This window comes from Xenopus laevis, chromosome 3S, assembly GCF_017654675.1.
Source record: "Xenopus laevis strain J_2021 chromosome 3S, Xenopus_laevis_v10.1, whole genome shotgun sequence".
Taxonomy (NCBI): Eukaryota; Metazoa; Chordata; class Amphibia; order Anura; family Pipidae; genus Xenopus; species Xenopus laevis.
Genome location: NC_054376.1, coordinates 29,887,796 through 29,902,499, shown reverse-complemented (window position 1 = coordinate 29,902,499; position 14,704 = coordinate 29,887,796).

Here is a 14,704-nt window from a genome sequence, read left to right as displayed (position 1 = left end):
ACAATTTAGATTCCATACATTTTACATAATCCTTTTTTAAAGGAACAGTTCATGGCCACCTTTAATGCCTATAATCTTTTTTTCTGCACCAGACATACTAAAGCAAAATAAAAAGAGAAGCTCAGGCTACAATAGACTGCAATGCACTGGTGGGCAACTCTTTTATCTCTTTTTTCGCTACCAACTTGTGCCATTTTAATCGTTTGGATGTTATACCAAGTCAATGTTTCCAAGTTTGCAAATCATTTTCTGTGAAAAAAGAATGTTGATTTGGAATAGAGTATGGCAATGGAAGTGACAACATGCAATGTTACATGAGCTTGACATTATTCTTCCTTGTCAGAAAGCGATTGCAGTTTCAGCTCTAGGGCAACATGTTTGATAGTCATAAACATCCTGCTCTACAGAAATACACACTTTCTGGAAGATTTCCAGGAGAGTCAGATGGACAGCAAGGGCAACGGAAATCTCAAAACACTGAAATCAACTAAGCTCCGCTTTACAAATCTTTCAGGTACTGGAAATAAAGGGGTTCAGGTGAGGCACAAATATCAATTATATGTTAGGTTCCTTTAGAATCTTATTCAGTCACTTTCTCAAATTATCATGTTGCATTGCATGTGTATATCATTGTAATTACAGAATTTGTGATGTGGGCAAATCAGAATACTATTTTCCATAATTATTTATGATGGGCGCAATGCACCTACTAATTTGGGGTTGCTGTTAATATGATGATACATTTGGCCTAATCCAATTTAACCTTCGACTAGTGTTAAAATACTGATTCTATCAAGATGAAATTTTTGGAGCATTTAAGACATCTGACCCAGAGGTCTCTAACCCTTTTTAACTATGGCAACATTTAAATATATAAAGTGTTTGGTTTCCAAACTCCAGTTCGTTGCTAAATAAGGTTTGTGCTTGGCTTTCTAACTTTTAAATCTTTAAATTAGAAATTCAGTGAGCACTTGCTTTGAGGATACCAAGAACAAAAAGTGGCAAACACCATATTACTTGTGAGCCACTGCTTGGGGCCAAATTCTGATCAGATATTGACTTGAATGGCGAAGAGCGATTTGTATTGTGGAATTATTTCTCAGATAAGCTATTTACAACAGTTTAAGGTGTCGATAAACTTAAAACTGAGCTTTGGTATGAATCGGGCAATGGCACTCCAAGACAATTAGTGATGAGCAACATTTTTTGCCAGGTATGGATTTCGCAGCCTCGAAAAATGCTATGCGTCTATTGGCCCCATTTCCTGTCTGTCAAGTCTACTCTTCTCCCATTGGTTCCTTGTCCTTTAAATAGCTTCTTCCATTTCCTCTCCTTGCTCAAACTGGCATCTGTGTACTCAGATCCTGCCTTTGTTTCTGTGTATGATTCCGGTTTATGACTCCTGCCTGCCTTATGAGCTTGATCCTGCTTAATCTTTCTTGTTTATGCTGTTCTGGTTTTGACTCTTGCCTGTCTCTAACTACGACCGTGCCTCTTCCTTGCCTGTACTTTGCAAATCTTAGACGTGTTCTGGTTCCCCGCTTTTCCTGCTGCAGAAAGTTCAGGGCCTCAAAAGGGCATCAGTGAAGACCAGGATTATCAGGGGTGATCTAGTTCACCTAAAGGTACATTCCAGCTGTCTCCCTGGGATTCCTTGTTAACTAGCATTACAACTAGTGATGGGTGAATCTGTGCCGTTCGCAAAACACTTTGAAGTCAATGGGCGTCAAAATAATTTTGATTTGAGTCAATTTTCACAATTTTTATACGCGTGACTATTTGGTCCAAATGCATTAATGCACCAATTTTTTTTGACGCTGGGGATGTTTCGCCTGTGAATTGTCGTCACAGTTTTGTGAATGAATTTGATTGCAGCAAAATACAGAAATTTGCCCCAAATTTGTGTCTGTCTAATTTATTCGCCCATCATTAATTACAACATGATTACACTTTACAAGTATATTAGAGGACATTTTACCCATAAAGAGGATCACCACACCAGAGGCCACCCCTTCAGACTTGAAGAAAAGAACTTTCATTTGAAGCAACGTAGGGGGTTCTTCACAGTCAGGACAGTGAGGTTGTGGAATGCACTGCCGGGTGATGTTGTGATGGCTGATTCAGTTAATCCCTTTAAGAGGGGCTTTGAATGATTTCTTGGACTCGCATAATATCCAAGGCTATAGTAATACTAAAAGCTATAGTTAATGTATGAGTATATATAGTTTATGTGAGTGTATGGAGGGGACAGTGGGGCTCATTTATTAACGCAGCGCAGCGCTAAAAAGAGCGCAGTGGCCAGACATTTGCCCAGCGCATGCGAGTATTTAATAATGTAGCGCACGATACCTTAACAGTGCGATTTGTGCGCTAATGTAGACACAAGACAGGTGCGACGTGTGAAACTGCGTATCAGCTGTCGCAGTGCTTATAATAAATTGTGCGCACAGGAAGATACCGCAAAGGTAAGGATTAGTTGTGCTCATGTATGAATGCGCTGCTTTAATTAGTTGCGTCACATATTGCGCATATTGCGTTCACTTAGACGCATCTGCATTTGTTTCTGTGCTAATATTTGTTTGGTTGCAAAGGTGTTTAGCCTACCTGATACCCTTAAAGGAACCTTGGTCAATATAAACATGTTGGGTGGAAGGCGTGGTTAATATGCACTTTACAAGGGTTGTTCATCTTGAATATACTAGCGCAGCTGGGCAGGAATGCGCATTTTGAAGAGCGTTACTATTACGCCACGAAGAGGCAGGCGTAAAAATTGTGGTGCTGTTGCCCGGGTGCAGTTTTGCACATATACAGACGCAAATCTGCGACGGCCGCAGTGCAAGCGCATTGTAGCCACGCCCACAGCCACGCCCCTAACAACCACGGCATCGTTTGCGACATAAATGCCCAATCTTTTGCGCAATGCGCATAAACAAAACCATCGCAAAAGCTCTGTGTTATGCGCAATATCACGCAAATATATTAGCGATCACGCTTGTGATGGCGCAGACAACCTTTTGCGTCCACTTATGCGCTGCGCTGCTTTAATAAATGAGCCCCAGTGTGTCTATGTATGGATACTGGGTTTCATTTGGAGGGGTTGAACTTGATGCACTTTGGTCTTTTTTCAACCTGATGTGACTACGTAACTGTTGTTGATACATATACAGAGGCAGAAGATGAATGCAAAAATGACTAGTGATGGGCCAATTTCTCCTATTTCGATTTGGCGTAAAATTTGCAAATAAATTGATGCCCGCGACTTTTCAGACGTGAGTCCAAAATTTTGCAGGAGTTTCACAAATGTATTCGTCGACGAAACACGTAAATTTGCCGCAAATTCGTGCCAGGCAAATTTATTCACCCATCACTACAAATGACCAAAAAACAGCTGAAAAATCCCACTGTCTAAAACTCTACTTCTAAAAGTTAGAACTAGCCTGGCTTGCTGTGCCAGTAAGTAAAAGCCTGTGACAAATAAGTGAGAAAATATTATGTAATACTTTGTATGTCTGCTGTATAAATACTGTATGCACTTTTCCTATCGTTTTAGTGTCTCAAACAGTAAAAAGCAGTGAATAAACAGAATTTATTGAGCAAAAAGAGTAATAGCAGATAAATAAAAAAGCACAGTGAAGAATAGTCAAGTGCATTTTAAAGGTCTCAGTTTGCTCTAAAACTGCCAACAAGGCTCGGGCCTGAATTGAAAGAGGCTAAGAGGACATACAGACAGATGGCTTTCAGCAGCTGACTAATAAATGCCAAGGATAACATATGGAAAGGCCAAACACCAGAGTGAGAATCAGAAACCAATTCACTCGTTGAGCAAAACAAGCACCTCAGGATATGACATACTGGGCAGATGCTAGAAATTAGAATTCAAGAGATTCATAAGAAATTTTCCCTAACATTGAAAAGAACATTCATGTGGTTCCACTGGAGGAACTGTTGATAACGTGAGAAAATCAAACCAACAAGGAACTACCAAAATGTGCATTAGGAATCTGAGCAGATACTTACTGGAAATCTAATTGTTTGGCCCAGAAAACATTGGGCAGGTTATTAAAAAAATTCATACAGTTGGCTAACCTTTTTTGCCTGTGTGTATCTTTAATGGTTCTACTTCAACTCTAGGGGGCAGATTTACTAAGCTCGAGTGATGGGCTTGAGTGATGGTTCGAATTTCAAAAAGTTTAAAGTAAATTTTTGGGTACTTCGACCATCATATAGGCTATTTTCGACCATTCGACTTCTATTTGAACGTTTCGAAGTAAAAATCTTTTGACTATTCGACCATTCGATAATCGAAGTACTGTCTCTTTAAAAAAAACTTTGACTTCATACTTCGCCAAATTAAAGCTACCGAAGTGCAATGTTAGCCTATGGGGACCTTCCATAGCACTTTTTTTTTTGGTCGAATAAAATCTTTCAATCGATCTTCCACGGTTTCTATTCGATCGTTTGATCAATTATCGAAGTCGAGGGATTTCAATTCGAGGGTCAAATTTCGAAGTTTTTTTAACTTCCAAATTCGACCCTTAGTAAATCTGCCCCTAGCTGTAGCTTTAGATAATGATATACCATTATTGTAAATTCAGTCAAGAGTCATTCATTGACAATGTATGAAATTCTTTCTAATAAGGTCAGCGCTGCGAAATATGTTGGTCGTTATATAAATATATGTTATTAATAATGTTAATAAAATCTGTGCAACATGTTTGCACCACATACTGTATGTCAGCTGCTTTTTGGACTGGAATCAGGCATGCTTTCTCAACTGCATTTCCATCTTTCCAGCACAGTAGCGCTTGTCATATGATGACAACAAATCATGGACTTTCTCCGAAATTAACAAATCTCTATTCAATGTACACTGTATTAGATGATAGCATTAATTATATAAGTACGTTTTATAAGCCAAATATGTAAGTTGAGGCCCATCTATATCATTTGCTTGGATCCCTTTAGCTTATTCAAAGTTACAGAGTTATGAAAACATGGCAACATTCTCATTTCTATTGTTTAAGCTGCTTCAAATCTCATCCAACCTTCTCACTGAACCCCAACAGCTGCATTTAACCCCCCAGATTGGAAACCACAGCGGTGTAGGTTACCCATAAGTAAGCATTTCTAAGCAGCCCATTTTTAGCCTCTAATAGCAGAAGATCGCCCTTAAAAACATAAAATATATTAAATATATGCCACCATACTGACTGTTTGTCTTTTATATATTGTTGTGCCATTAATTAAAGGGGTGTGTAAACAGTCAGTATGGTGACGTATATTTAATACCTTAAATACATTAGGCTTGATTCAATCCACTGTGATACGGTAAATTTCGTGGGATAAGTGCAACTTTTCGTGTGTCAGCTATGTAATTCATTGTGATAAACACTTGGGGGCCCATTTACTTAGCTCGAGTGAAGGAAAAGAATAAAAAAAACGTTGAATTCCTAATGTTTTTTTTGGCTACTTCGACCATTGAATGGGCTACTTCGAACTTCGACTACGACTTCTAATCGAACGACTCAAACTAAAAATCGCTCGACTATTCGACCATTCAGTCAAAGTACTGTCTCTTTAAAAAAAAAACTTCAACCCCCTAGGGAAGGTCCCCATAGGCTTTGCAATCTTTTTTTGGGTCGAAGAAAAATCGTTCTATCTAAGGATTAAAATCCTTCGAATCGAACGATTTTTCGTTCGATCGAACATATTGCGGTAAATCCTTCAACTTCGATATTCGAAGTCGAAGGATTTAACGTCAGCAGTCGAATATCGAGGGTTAATTAACCCTCGATATTCGACCATAAGTAAATTTGCCCCTTATTGCATTAACCTATATATTGTTCCATTACCTATGTTTTCGCTAACTAACAGCCCATTGAAAGTTGCAGGAACGCATTCTTTTTGCAATTCAGGTGAACCCGGAACTGCTTATCTCATGAAGTCTTTTGCGATAACTTCCAGTTTCCCTTACGCCAGTTTGAACTAGAGGAAATGCTCTTTGTCTATTTATTTCTTACATTTTCATCGATATCGACTTAATAGCCACTCTCTCATGAATCTCTATAAGCTTATCAAAAATGATATTGATACTCTGGCACCTACAAATAGGGCAGTTCTGGGATTCACCAAATTATTGGCAAACTGTTATTTTCTGGCATCTGACAGTTTTCAGTCATCAGAAGGTCTTGTCAGTGGCATGTCTTAATCCACTTTCTTTCAGTCAGTAACTAAAGTTCTCCAATCTCTTAAATGTGTAAATACGTGCAAAATTATGCCATACTGAAAATAATGGAATACGCACTATTGCAGTGCTCACTTAGCGCTTGCGAGGCAACTTCCACAAGATGCCAGTATTTGTGTTTTTCAGCAGGAAACACTATATTACTGAACTAGAATTAGAAGTAACATTATTAGAGGTAGGCCTCAACTAGAAAAAAGTTGCCTACCATGTGGCAGTTGTAGCAACAGCATCATCAGCAGCAGCAGTATTAGAAGCAACATTATTAGAATTAGAAGAGGTAGGCCTCAACCAGAAGAAATTTAGAATTTGGCAGTATTAGATGCAACATTATTAGAAGCCTTGACAGACTCCACACCAGAAGAAATTTGCCAACTATGCAGCAGTATTAAAAGTAAAATTATTAAAAGCCTTGGTAGGCCTCAACCAGAAGAAATTTGCCAACTATGCAGCAGTATTAGAAACAACATTATTAGAAGCCTTGACAGACTCCACATCAGAAGAAATTTTGCCAACTATGCAGCATTATTAGAAGTAAAATTATTAGAAGCCTTGAGAGGCCTCGACCAGAAGAAATTTGCCAACTATGCGGCAGTTTTAGAGGCAACATTATTAGAATTAGAAGAGGTAGGCCTCAACTAGATGCAAAAAAATTTGCCCACAGTGAAACTCTAAATATTTGCCGCAAATCTTACTATGGTGAAAAGTTTTCGCCCCTTCCCTATCTATATGATGTTTGTGAGATGTTTTACTACCAAACCCACATACCAGGCCTGTTAGTAAAGGATTAAAAGATTAATCTTTAAAAAAGTGTCCATTAGCAGCAAATTAGTCACCACTTTAATCTATGTTGGTTAAAGTAATTAGTTAACTGTGATAATCAAAGCTTTTTCTCTTCAATCCAGTTACCCCCCCCCCCCAAGCACAAAAACTAAAATGCAATTGGAGACAGAATTAAAGACGTCAAAAGAGCTATGCAAAGTGTAACATTTTTATTAAGGTAAATCTATGCAGAATGCTAAAACTCACAATATTGATTTAAGCATATGTCCAATCTTTTTCAGGAGATGCTGGTTATGGGTGTAGACCCTGGCTGCTTACTCCAATTTCTAATCCAGCCATACCTGGTGAAGAAAGGTACAATGCAGCTCAGCAAAGGGCCAGACACGCCATTGAGTGTGCATTTGGCTTACTCAGGGTCGGACTGGCGCAGTCGGGGCCCACCGGGTTGTGAACCTCGGGGGCCCCATGCGCATGCGCAAAAACGAGTGCGCATGCGCGAACGTCAGCCCCAACGCGTGCATGCGCAACAGCGCCGAAAAACTTTTACTGCCGTTCAGGGGCCAATCTAGGACTGGGACTGGGCCGGCGGGGGCCCAAGTGGGCCGGGGCCCACCGGGTTTTTTCCCGGTTTCCCGCCAGCCCAGTCCGACACTGGGCTTACTCAAGATGCACTTCTGCTGTTTGTACCATTCAGGGGGTGTTCTGCAGTATTCCCATAGTAAAGTGTGCAATATCATTTAAGCAGCCTGCATTTTAGATGATATTGCAGTTGACAATCTGCTATTGGTGGATCTCCATATGCATATGCAGAGTTTTTAATTTAGTATAACCTTAAAAACACCATTACCTGACACCACAAAATTCGACTAAACCACAGAATTCGACTAAACTCGAATCAAGTCATTTCTCCAAATAAAAAACTTGACTGTCAGGAAGGCTATTAACATCCTCAAATGGGTCACTGGAACTCTGCCATTTACTTCTACATGAACTTGGACAGTTTTAGGCGGGGAATAGTCAAATTCGAATTGTTCCAAGGGTCAAGGTTTGAGACATTTCAAATTCAAATTGAGTTTGGGTTATTCCCAATTTAAATTTGAGAGTTTTGACCAAAAATACAATTCAAAAATTCCAAATCAAATTTACTATTCGACCCTTAATAAAACTACCCCTTGATCTCATTTTGAAGTACCAAAAACACATAAGAGAAGATGAACACTTGCCGAAAATGAAAGATAGATGATCTGTTTGGAAGGCTGGATAAGGTCAGCTGGTGAGGTGTACTCTATAACATCATATAGAGGATATGGTTTAGAGTGCACATTTAATTTTTGAAAAGTCCTTCAATAAAATGTTAAGCTGAAGTTATTTTTGTACACAGTTCAGTTAACATGGCTGTCTTGTAGGTTGTTAGAATACACATGGGTGTATGTTTTGCAAGGCCAAATGTACCTGAAATAGAGGATTAAAGCACACAAGCATCTGCAGCATGGAGGGCAAAGCCTGTCACAGAAAAAAAAGGGTTTTGTATAATAAAGATGTGCGGGAATGTTATTTTGTATTTAGTCAAGCATAAAGCAAGACCTTATAGTTAACCAAGTTGCAGCATTCACTATATGGCCAAAGTATGAGGGCTCCCTTTATAATATCGGTATTGGATGTTTAAGCCAAACCAATTGTTGGCACAAATGCCATTACATTAAACAATAACATTCTTGACAATTCCAATCTTTTTCCAAGTTTGTGGCAATGGCTTGGGGAAGGCCTTGTCATGTTTCAGCTGGATAATAACCCTGTCTACAAAGTAAGGTCCATACAGAATTGGGTTGCAGAAATAAAGATGGCCTGCACAAAACAATAAAGATGACCTGCACAAATCTTCAACCTGGTTTCAACCTAACTCAACTATGGGATGAAAACCAATGTAAGCCAAATCTGAGTGCCCCACCACTGAAGAAGGAATTGATCAAATCCCACCAACAATGTTCCAAAATCTAGTGGAAAGACTTTCCACAATAGTAAAAGATCTGTCTGCAAAAAAGAGGACCAATCTCATATTGATAGCCTTGCCTTTGACATTAGGGGGCCCATTTACTTAGCTCGAGTGAAGGAATAGAGGGAAAAAAACTTTGAATTTCGAATGGTTTTTTTGGCTACTTCGACCTTCGACTACGACTTTGACTTTGGATCAAACGATTCGAACTAAAAATCGTTCGACTATTCGACCATTCGATAGTCGAAGTACTGTCTCTTTAAAAAAAAAACTTTGACCCCCTAGTTCGCCGCCTAAAACCTACCGAAGTCAATGTTAGCCTATGGGGAAGGTCCCCATAGGCTTTGCTAGCTTTTTTTTTTGGTCGAAGGATTTAATAGTTTGATCGAACGATTTTTCGTTTGAGCATTCGATCGAACGAATTGCGGTAAATCCTTCTACTTCGATATTCGAAGTGGAAGGATTTCAATTCGGCAGTCGAATATCGAGGGTTAATTAAGTAAATTTGCCCCAAGATGTTGGACAAGCAGGTGTTTGCATATTTTTGGTGTGATTGTGTAGTTTGACCCTGAAAAGACCTAATCAATTATTACCAGTAAAAAGAATATTTATTAGAATTTAAATGCAGAAGGGTTGAAAACTTGCTTTTTGTCTCACTGGAAAAATGTATCAATTCTATTTCAATTCTATATATATAGAAATATATAGTATATATATATATATATAGAAATAATAATAATAAAAATAAATAAATATATATATATACTATTTACTTTTCTGGCTTGTTTCCCTCTTTCCTTTATTTTTTTCCCCCCTCATGCAGTTTTCTGTTGTCTGTTACATGGATTCATAATATCTGTTGTCAGCCAGATAGAATGATAGCAGAGGGCTGATGTGTTACTTCTAAATAGCAGAGACTCATGCGCCATATCTCACAGTGTCAAACTTATACGAGTAAACTTTTTCTCTCATTCGCTGCAGACAAGATCTAATTGAACGCAGAGCTATGGGCACATTCCTGGATATTTGTCAAACGCTGAAAAGCCAGCAGACTCATTGATCCTTGGCTGAGTGGGTGGTTGGGACAGAGAAAACTGCTGACACAAAACCATGCCACATAGTTCTCCTATCACAATCTGTTCTGTTCCCCTCAAGGCCTCAGCTATTGGGCTGGTATAGACATCAAATGGCACTGCAACTAAGCTGTCCAAAATGTTTTCGCCATGTCTCCACTTTGTCTTATGGCTAAATACATTTTGAAAAAACAAAAAGAGCAAAAAAAGGTGGCAGCACCAGCAAGAAGCTACATGTTTTTTTTGTATTTAGCAAATTAGACACTGCCAGTTCTCAGGAAAATGTCAGAATCACGTTCTATTCCCATGTGCTTTTCTAAATATAGGTATGGGACTTGCTATCCAGAATGCTCAGGACCTGGGGTTTTCCAGATAATGGATCTTTCCGCAGTTCGGGTCTTTAAACCTTAAAGGAGAAGGAAAGCTACGGAGGCATTTTATTGCCAATAGATTAGCTGCAATAGTGCAAGCAAGAATGCTATATTTATTCTGTAGAATGTTGTACCATACCCGAGTAAAAAGCTCTAGAAACTCTCTGTTTGTTTAGGATAGGAGCTGCAGTATTAACATGGTGTGACATCACTTCCTGCCTGAGTCTCTCCCTGCTCTGGGCTCAGATTACAGTAGAGAAGGGAGGGGGAGGGGGAAGAGGAGCAAACTGAGCATGCTCTTGCCCAGGGCAATGAGGTTTAAGCTGAAGGCAGGAAGTCTGATACAGAAGCCCATGAGTACACAATAGAAGGAAAGAAATGCTGTATTTCTTTTGACAGGGGACTCAGAGCAGCACCACTTTGGGGGTTTACTGGTATATTTAGATGGACCTTTCTGATAAGGCTTACTTAGTTTTAACCTTTCCTTCTCCTTTAAGTATACTAGAAAATTATGTAAACATTAAATAAACCCAATAGGCTGGTTTTGCCTCCAATAAGACTTAATTATATCTTAGTTTGGATCAAGTGCAAGGTACTGTTTTATTTTTTTATTTTAAAATTTGGATTATTTGGATAAAATGGGAGTCTATAGGAGGTGGCCGTTCTGTAATTTGGAGCTTTTTGGATAACAGTTTTCTGGATAATGGATCTTGTACCTGTATAGGGATTTTTTTCTACAAATCACCTTTATAAGGGTTCCCATAATTTCAAAAAAATTTCCATAAAAACGAAAAAAAAAAAAAAAACAGTTGTAGTTATAGGTGACGATACGAATGATACATTACATATTGGCAACACAGATATGGCATTTTCTATTGACAATAATTCAAATTATAGGCCAAAGAAACGCAACAAACTTATGCTTCATAACAGCCCACAATACCTGCAAGTCAAATGCATTTAATATCCAGTAATGCTCTCCATTGTCCCAATGTGCACTTCATAAAACATTTAAAGTACACAACAGAGCCTTCAAGCTACTACAAAATATATATATCATAATTTATAATTTATCCAAGGTGCCCAAAATGGGTGGGCTAAAGCTTCCCTTTGGAGGCGGAAGCCAATTGTACTGACCTGGGTCCCCATAGTTGAAGGAAGTCCTGTTGATTTGCTATTTCCAGCAGTTGCAGTTAAAGCAATAATTTGATTGGTTGCCATAACTTTAATGTCCAGGTGCAAAGTTACCCAGTGTGGATAAATTACTCCTCTATTTTATCTAAGATGGTACCATAAGTATATATAGTGGATAATGCACCCCCTACGGTAATTTATACAGACATTAGAAGTCACCAAGGAGTTACATGACCATATAAAAGCATGAGGCTGCAGGCTTAAATTTTTCTGCTTAAATTCCCTTTCGTGTGATCTCTGCTATAGGTTTAGTGTATAGACCATGGGCTCACCATAGGGGGGCAGAAGGATAAAGGAAATCAGAAAGCTAAATGTAAAAATGTATCAAAAATGGTTCCCCTCTGTTTTAAAAATAAATTAATAAATATATATATGTGTGACGTCATAGCCATCCAGGCACCATGGGGCAGAACAGATTGGCAGCAGTAACTGGGCAGGATTCTTTAAAATGGTGCATTACATTTATAATTAAAAAATATGTCGTCAATCAAAATTTACTATCTGAGCCACCATATATAATGATATATTATTTCCTGTGAAATCCACCCACATTCTATTGTCTTTTGATCTCCCTTTCATTAGCAATCCTGGCAGCTTCGACATTGTCTTAATCCAGCAGCTGCATAAATTACACAACCCAAGCTATGTCTTAATTTTGTCAACGGCTTCTCAGACAGCCAATGATGCCCTTTATGTACTCTGTTTAATTGTCCCTGCTGGAAGCATCTTTACTGAAATTAGGAGATTTTACATCAGCAACAAATTGCAAGGTAAAGTTTTTTTCCTTTTAAACTCTACAGTTTGGATTTCCATGGCAATGGGTAATCTTCTACCAGAAACACTAACCATTTCTATCATGTCACATGATCCTCCAAATTATGCAAATAATAACTTCTAGAATCACAGCTTTGAGTATATAGTACAAGAGCAAACACTTCAGCTTGATTCAGAATTGGCCTGAATTTAACCAGTTTGAGGTTTCTAAATGAATGTAAAACTAAAGTACTAAGAGATTTCCATTCGGAATACATGGAAGAGGGGGTTATAAAAGCAAAAAAATATTACATTAAGCTTAGATATAGAATTTGTAGTCGAAATTTGCAGTCCAAATTTCGAGATTTATTATACCCCGAGGCTGCAAAATGTCCGAATCCGAAAATACTCCATTTTGAACTTGTTGAGGTCTAGTAGAAGTCAATGGTAACGCATGGTATCCCTAACCCAGAACTAATTCCAAGGTTCCAGGCTAAGCACATGCTACTACCTATAGCAGCCACCTTTGGCTTTGGGTGGAGCCCTCTGCTACTGTGATGCCACCAGGTCTTATTGTGGGAGAACAAAGGAGAGAGTTCAGGACGAGCACGGGAACCGAATGTGTACAGATAGAATGGAGGAGCAGTAGCGTAGTAAGGAATGGGCTGGGTCAAACCACACGGGTAACGCAGTACCAAGGCAGGATCAAGGTCAGGGTCACAGACCAAGATTGTACACCAGGAGGAATCAAATGCAGTACTAAAGCGGAATCAGAAGAGTGGTCAAAAACAGGCAGGGGTCAGTTCAGGCAGCAGAATGGCGGAATCAGGGACAGGCAAGGATCAAAACAAGAACATCAGTTAAAGGAATCAATCCAGAAAGCATCCAGGAACCAGGAAGAACCTTTATGTTGGGCTATAACAACCAGGAAGATGTGCCTTTAAATATTTGAATTTTCATGCCATGCGCGATGATGTCACATGGCACAGCAAAGAAAACCGTGAAGAGCCAAAGGCCATGAGAGCCATGAGAGAGTGAATTAGAGTGTGGGCGTCCCCGTCAACTGTCAGGTATTAGACAGAGGTCCTATTTGCAATTTGAAGATATTATTGTCCGCACTGGGTATTGTATGAAAATCCAAACATATCAGGCTTTTCTGCTAATTTAACAAAAATTACAAGCTAAAGTACAAGTCAAAGTACAAGCTAGATACATGCAAGGCTATAACAACCTAGTGAATGCATTTCATGTATGCCCTGTGTTGGATAAAATACTGTATTGCATTATTTCTTATACATCTATTCTCCATGATTATGGACCATATGATTATGCGAATGTTTGTAAAATCTGTTGATAGTTTTTCCTTAAAACCTCTCCCATCTATACACAAGCCTGCTTCAGGCATGGAGCTTAACAATAGCAGTAAATTCACTGGTCCACACGCACACTATATATCTGCAGCCGGGGACGTGGCCCCTCTTTTTCTTAATATTTCACTACAAAGATCAACATTTCGGGGGGTTCAACCTCCATTCATCCTGATGAAGGGAGGTTGAACCCCCTGAAACGTTGATCTTTCTGGTGAAATATTAATAAAAAGAGGGGCCACTGCAGATTTATAGTGTGTGTGCGGACCCCTGAATTTACTGCTATTACTGAGGGACCTTGCCGGGGTCTACGGAGGACCAGCACCACCATTGCAGGAAAAGTGAAGTGCCGGGTGAGCGGTAGATATAACACATTACTTTGTATTCATGGAGCTTAACAAGCCACATAAGAATATGTAAGTATCAAAAAGAAAATCAAATTGGGCTTGCCATGATTTGCTTTGACCAAATCAGCCTCAAGGTAGTGCTCATCCCGCAAGAGATACCCAATCCACACCACCCTTATCACTATGCATTCAAACTGACCAACTACATTTTTTTTCTGTGTGTATGAATTTTGCACCCCTGCTTTACAATTTGAAATTGGTTAGAGCTGAGCACAACATTCCCTTTTGTGGTAGTTCATACAGGAGCAGTGGTCAGTTCTGATAAACATGGCAAACATTTGGGAGTTTTTATCTCCAAGAGCACATTGTAGGTAAAACTCAGTCCCGGTAGACATACCTAAAGAAATATTGGAATCAGATTAAAATTACTATAGGACTCGCAAGAGCAGGGATAACTTTGACACTTGGCCAGCTTGAATATATTGCAATATATGGACAAAAATTCCCTGTTTTGGTTTAACCAAGTAGCTTATTGCAAAAAAAAGTCTTAATGTCACTATACTCAATAGCAAACATAGAGAT